Source organism: Oncorhynchus mykiss, chromosome 24, assembly GCF_013265735.2.
Source record: "Oncorhynchus mykiss isolate Arlee chromosome 24, USDA_OmykA_1.1, whole genome shotgun sequence".
Lineage (NCBI taxonomy): Eukaryota > Metazoa > Chordata > Actinopteri > Salmoniformes > Salmonidae > Oncorhynchus > Oncorhynchus mykiss.
The window spans coordinates 19,543,997-19,550,981 of NC_048588.1; the positions used below are offsets into that span (position 1 = coordinate 19,543,997).

Here is a 6,985-nt window from a genome sequence, read left to right on the forward strand (position 1 = left end):
TCTAGTGTGATTACAGTGTTATTACACAAGTCCCTAATACTCCACTAGGGTGTTTTGTGTGAAATGGTACAGACATTGACTTCACAAACCTAATTTGTGAAGGCTGATGTACAAGGATGAAATAATGGGTTATAATATGGCCATATGATCATAACTCATTATAAGTTGTTGCAGACACATAAACATGATATGCCCTACACATGAGCAGCAAACCAATAAAAAGTCTAGATGACAACCCTAGATTTGTTGTCATCTGATCATACTAGTCCTGCTAATATCACTGATACAATAAGTTGGCGGTTTTCGTTTTTGTTTATATATATATTTTTGTACTTTTACCCCCTTTTCTCCCCAATTTTGTGATATTCAATTGGTACTTACAGTCTTGTCCTATCGCTGAAACTCCCCTACAGACTCGGGAGAGGCAAAGGTCGAGAGCCATGCATCCTCCTGAACATGACCCTGCCAAGCCGCACTGCTTCTTGACACACTGCTCGCTTAACCCGGAAGCCAACCGCACCAATGTGTCGGAGGAAACACAGTCCAACTGGCAACCGAAGTCAGCTTGCAGGAGTCGTTAGAGCATGACGAGACAAGGAAATCCCAACCGGCCAAACCCTCCCTAAATTGGATAAACCTGGGCCAATTGTGTCACCTCATGGGTTTCCCGGTCACGGACAGCTGTGATACGGCCTGGGATCCAACCCGGGTCTGTAGTGACGCCTCAAGCAGTGCCTTAGAACGCTGTTCGACTTGGGAGGCGGCTGTTGTCCTTTTCTTCGGGGTGTTAACATAAAACAGTAGAACTCACAAATGTTCAATCTATAATAGCCTAGTTATTACCATATGCATAATTTGTTTTATATTACAATAATGTATCTGTATCTGTCTGTGTCTGAAACTAAATTGTACTAATTGAACCCAACTACAGTGATGTTCATGGACATGTTTACTAAATGTATCCCTGAATCGAATCACATCATCATGTTTTTTTCCCTTATCATGACTCCAATTGCATCACATTTGGGACCAGCAGTAAGCCCTCTTGCATCTCCTTGGGTTCTCTAAAGATACATCATGCTGAGCAATGTTGGGGAAACGTTGTAAAAAAAAACAACAGTGTCCATAGATACAATTCGTTGTTGTGCTATGGTCATGCCATTTTATTTTGTCCATAATAAAATATTTAGTCTGCAGATCAGTAACTGTATTGTCACCGCCCCTTGAGGGTTTGGTAGGTTTGCTGCTCCATGCGTTTCGATCAAAGCAATGACTGTATATGAATAGGTCAGAGGGAGTTTACAGCGATAGGGCGGAACTGGCTGAATTGGAAGAGGACGGGAGAGATTCCCAACATAAACACAGAGAAATATTGAACATACTTCTACTCTCACTCAAAGAAAAGGCCTCTCTACTCTTCCGACGGTATCAAGGGTGCGGTCGCTTTCAGTTTGGGTGTTTTCGTGGTGTTCCCTGAGCTTCCCTCACATTTCCCCGCCGTATTTGTCACGGAGGGAGGTGGTGGAACGCACAGCCGCCATCTTTGGGATCTGCCTGTAGTACGGGAATCGACAATCTGGGCCCCAGTTACTCCAAGGGTGGAGATTTTAGACAACTCTACACAGCCAATCTAAAGCTACAAATCGGTTGACAACTTTGAAAAACATCAGAAATCAGTGCAAGGAAAATATAATACAGGAAAAAACAAATCCAGTACTCTTCCTGTCCAAAATTGGTTGAACCACACGACATTATCTGCTCCGCTCAAACCATCCAGGCCTGTCGGAAGGGTGAGTTTAAACTGGCTAGGAATAACTAATAATAGATAGCCTCATGTGTTTTAACGCCTTAAAATGTAAATGGTACGATGTTAAACAATGCTTGTAACGAAGCCCAAAAATGTACTAATACCTACAACACTTGTCATATCACCATGTATTGCTTGCACACCACATAAGATACTAAGTTGGCTTCCATGGCTAGCTAGTAACATCAAGTTAGCCTACTCAAGTTCCCGGCTGCTGAGCCAGCCGTAGCATGATTTCACATCGACCACACTACTCGAACTAGCTACCGGTAACTTCGAATTTGTTGACATTAGTAAACTAACTAGCTGGCTACCTAGCTCAAGTTGACTGCCTTGTCTAGTACAGTAGTAAATGTTTTGTCGATTTGATTTTGGGGAGTCAAGATCTTTGAGCGATGTCCTGGCTATAGCTAGCTAGGTACTGTTATGTGTTAGCTATGCCACTACTAGCCTTGGCTAGGCAGCTTGCCAGCGAGCAACCGATATGGTTATGGAGTCAAGGGACATTTCACAATGATGAGTTTGGCTTGAACGTGATTCGTCACGTGACAATCTTGCTACTGTACTATCACATTAACTAGGGTACATATGAGGTGTATGTTGCATCTGTTTCAAAGATCAGTTGGTAAACAATAGTGTGTTTTGTTTTTATGTTATCACTTTCTTTGATCCACACGGGGTTTGTTTACAAATGCGGGGTGTTCCAGTCGTTATTCATCATGAATATGAACAGAACACTTCTAAATGCATTTGAATAAGCCTACAATTGATTATTTTTAAGAATAAGACAGCATTTGGCAACAGCTTGCATTACCATCCAGCTGCTATTACGGTAGTTTAGACTATGATTGTATTTGTTAGCTATGTGACATTCATATGCCCCAAGCCATTAACGTTGGCCTAAAAGTGCTCCATAAATGATGGCAGGCACGATAAATGGGATGTCCTCCTGGCATATTGATTCATCATTGTAATTTTCCTGTTTCAGCTGTGTGTTTTGGTCAATGAAAATTAAATGAATGAAAATGAAATAAAATGGGTGCTACTTCACCTTGTGAACTGAAACGAGTAGGCTATGTGTTCATACTCATTTCATTTGTTTATGGGTGTCTATTACATAATCATTAAAACAATGGGGTCAGGTCAATTTAGTTTTCAATTCAGGAAGTAAATTGAATATTGCTAATGGTTTTCTACTGTGACGATTTATAAATTCATGAATTGCATTTCAATTCACTTCAAAAACGGTATAATGCGTAATGCAGAGAGAGACACACATAGGCCCCATGGATGGACAATAAGGATGGCCTATGTTTTTATCCACACCTTTGCATTGTCAATACCTGAGATGATTGATTAGCCTATCACAGACCACATTACACTTACACAGATAATACAATACAGTTGTTTTCCCCTATAAGAGCTCCAAAGCAAAACCGTTGCTAGGCCTGTATAAGCTATGATAGAAGAGTCTTCATGCCTGAAAAAGTCCCAGCAGTGCCTATAGCTGAGCAAACAGGAAATGCAGTGCAGTGACAGCATGCAGAGAGAGGGAATTCCATCACTCCAGCTTTGTTGTCCTGTCCGGCTGCATTCTTGCTGCTTCTGTGTGTGTGTGTGTGTGTGTGTGTAGGTAGGGTGTCAGTAGCACGCCGAAGTGTTTCATTAAAGGTATCAGTTACCATCGCTGTCACTACTCTCACGTGCCTCCTGCTGTTCAAAACGTCACCATCATGAGAGAGAGGCTACAACAACAAGGCTCATTCATAAACAACAATGGCAATAAAGAGCCACAGTCGCATGCCGTTAATGAGACTTTATTTCAGGGCTGTGGCTGCGTCTGTGCAGCAGGGTAGTGAGTGAGTCGTCCAGTGTTGCGGGACAAAAGATGTCTGCCTGCTGTGCCTGAGAGACTGGGGTCTGGCTGTGCTGTTCCCAGGGCGAGAGGGAGAGGAACAGTCTTGTGACTCTGGCGTCAGAGAGGGAGAGTGTTGCTCAGTGTCTCTGTGCAGCTGATCATCTGAGCTGGCTGGGCACTGACAACTTTCTTCAGATAACTAGCTAGCTATCAATAATTACATAATGTTTAAGAGCCAATACTGTCTGTATTGAGGCATACAGACAGTGACATGTTGGGTTACTGGTGAAAATATTTAGGTATTTCCCCCCCCAAAAAAATAATTAGGCACTAGTCAATTTTCTGATGTTGTCGAGGAGTGGCTATGTTACTACCACATGTTGGTCTTCCTCAGACAATGTTAGATTAGGCCTAGTAAAAAACAGTTCAGCTTTTTTATTTGAGAATTGAAAATACCCCTTAAATATGTATTTGAGTCAATTGACTGAGGAAGTGTGTCTGTATTGACCTGTACAGGTCTAACAACTAGCTAGTTTTATGGTATGGTGCATCATCTTTTCCTTAGTTATCTACTGTGTTGTAATGTTGGGTTTTCTTTGTGTGAGGTTATCAGCTGCAGTGCTATTTTCTTTGTCTCTGTGCATACCAAAATAGTGGAGCAAGAGGGTGTTGGGGGAGAGGCGGAGAGTCACTGTCTATCAGCCTGGACACAGCACACTGGCTTTCTTACAGTAGTTGCTGTTTCTATGGAAACAGGAGACTGTGATCTCTTCCTACTTCGTTCTCCAGAATGGACCGAGAGCTATAACTGGCCACTCTCCAGAGCTCAGCCTTACATCACTGGCCAGTGTGCCCATCCCTCGCTCCTATTATTAGGCTCTCCTGTGACATCAGGGACGCTCAGAGGGCCGTGATCCTAGAGTAATGGGCATACTAGTTTCTTTCTCATTGTCTGCCTAAAGCAGTCCGTGGTAGAGGTCGACCGATTAATCGGAATGGCCGATTAATTAGGGCCGATTTCAAGTTTTCATAACAATCAGTAATCAGTATTTTTGGACACCGATTTGCAGATTTTTTTTTATTTAGTCAGCCACCAATTGTGCAAATTATCCCACTTAAAAAGATGAGAGAGGCCTGTAATTTTCATCATAGGTACACTTCAACTATGACAGACAAAATGAGGAAACAAAATCCAGAAAATCGCATTGTAGGATTTTTTATGAATTTATTTGCAAATTATGGTGGAAAATAAGTATTTGGTCAATAACAAAAGTTTATCTCAATACTTTGTTATATACCCTTTGTTGGCAATGACAGAGGTCAAACGTTTTCTGTAAGTCTTCACAAGGTTTTCACACACTTGCTGGAATTTTGGCCCATTCCTCCATGCAGATCTCCTCTAGAGCAGTGATGTTTTGGGGCTGTTGCTGGGCAACATGGACTTTCAACTCCCTCCAAAGATTTTCTATGGGGTTGAGATCTGGAGACTGGCTAGGCCACTCCAGGACCTTGAAATGCTTCTTACGAAGCCACTCCTTCGTTGCCCGGGCGGTGTGTTTGGGATCATTGTCATGCTGAAAGACCCAGCCACGTTTCATCTTCAATGCCCTTGCTGATGGAAGGAGGTTTTCACTCAAAATCTCACGATACATGGCCCCATTCATTCTTTCCTTTACACAGATCAGTCGTCCTGGTCCCTTTGCAGAAAAACAGCCCCAAAGCGTGATGTTTTCACCCCCATGCTTCATAGTAGGTATGGTGTTCTTTGAATGCAACTCAGCATTCTTTGTCCTCCAAACATGACAAGTTGATTTTTTACCAAAAAGTTATATTTTGGTTTCATCTGACCATATGACATTCTCCCAATCTTCTTCTGGATCATCCAAATGCTCTCTAGCAAACTTCAGACGGGCCTGGACATGTACTGGCTTAAGCAGGGGGACACGTCTGGCACTGCAGGATTTGAGTCCCTGACGGCGTAGTGTGTTACTGATGGTAGGCTTTGTTACTTTGGTCCCAGCTCTCTGCAGGTCATTCACTAGGTCACTTGTGATCATTTTGACCCCACGGGGTGAGATCTTGCGTGGAGCTCCAGATCGAGGGAGATTATCAGTGGTCTTGTATGTCTTCCATTTCCTAATAATTGCTCCCACAGTTGATTTCTTCAAACCAAGCTGCTTACCTATTGCAGATTCAGTCTTCCCAGCCTGGTGCAGGTCTACAATTTTGTTTCTGGTGTCCTTTGGCAGCTCTTTGGTCTTGGCCATAGTGGAGTTTGGAGTGTGACTGTTTGAGGTTGTGGACAGGTGTTATTTATACTGATAACAAGTTCAAACAGGTGCCATTATTACAGGTAACGAGTGGAGGACAGAGGAGCCTCTTAAAGAAGAAGTTACAGGTCTGTGAGAGTCAGAAATCTTGCTTGTTTGTAGGTGACCAGATACTTATTTTCCACCATAATTTGCAAATAAATTCATAAAAAATCGTACAATGTGATATTCTGGATTTTTTTCTTCTCATTTTGTCTGTCATAGTTGAAGTGTACCTATGATGAAAATTCCAGGCCTCTCATCTTTTTAAGTGGGAGAACTTGCACAATTGGTGGCTGACTAAATACTTTTTTGCCCCACTGTATATATTTTACACCTTCATTGAACTATGCAAGTCAGTTAAGAACACATTCTTATTTTCAATGACGTCCTAGGAACGGTGGGTTAACTGCCTTGTTCAGGGGCAGAACGACAGATTTTTACCTTGTCAGCTCGGGGATTTGTTTTTGCAACCTTCTGGTTACTAGTCCAATGCTCTAACCACCGGCCTTACATGGCTTACACTACCTGTTACGCGAGGGCAGCAAGTTTCCAAGGTAAGTTGCTAGCTAGCATTAAACTTATCTTACAAAAAACAATCAATCTTAACATAATCACTAGTTAACTACGCATGGTTGATGATATTACTAGTTTATCTAGCGTGTCCTGCGTCGCATATAATCGATGCGGTGCCTGTTAATTTCTCATTGAATCACAGCCTACTTCGACAAACAGGTGATGATTTAACAAGCACATTTGCAAAAAAAGCACTGTTGTTGCACCAATGTACCTAATCATAAACATTAATGCCTTTCTTTAAAATCAATACACAAGTATATATTTTTAAACCTGCATATCTAGTTAATATTGGTATATGCAGCAGTCGGTATATGCAGCAGTCAGGGTATATGCAGCAGTCTGGGTATATGCAGCAGTCTGGGTATATGCAGCAGTCTGGGTATATGCAGCAGTCGGTATATGCAGCAGTCAGGGTATATGCAGCAGTCAGGG

The 6,985-nt window shown here is 42.2% G+C and overlaps 1 protein-coding gene across 1 annotated transcript in view; it reads left to right on the forward strand.

Moving 5' to 3' along the window:
* Positions 1 to 1,250: 1,250 nt before the first annotated feature.
* Positions 1,251 to 6,985, forward strand: part of taok1a (TAO kinase 1a) — a 31,273-nt gene continuing 25,538 nt past the window's right edge. Inside the window, exon 1 of the mRNA XM_036962029.1 lies at positions 1,251 to 1,790. The gene's annotated coding sequence lies outside the window, so the exon portion shown is untranslated. The remainder of the gene's footprint in view (positions 1,791 to 6,985) is intronic.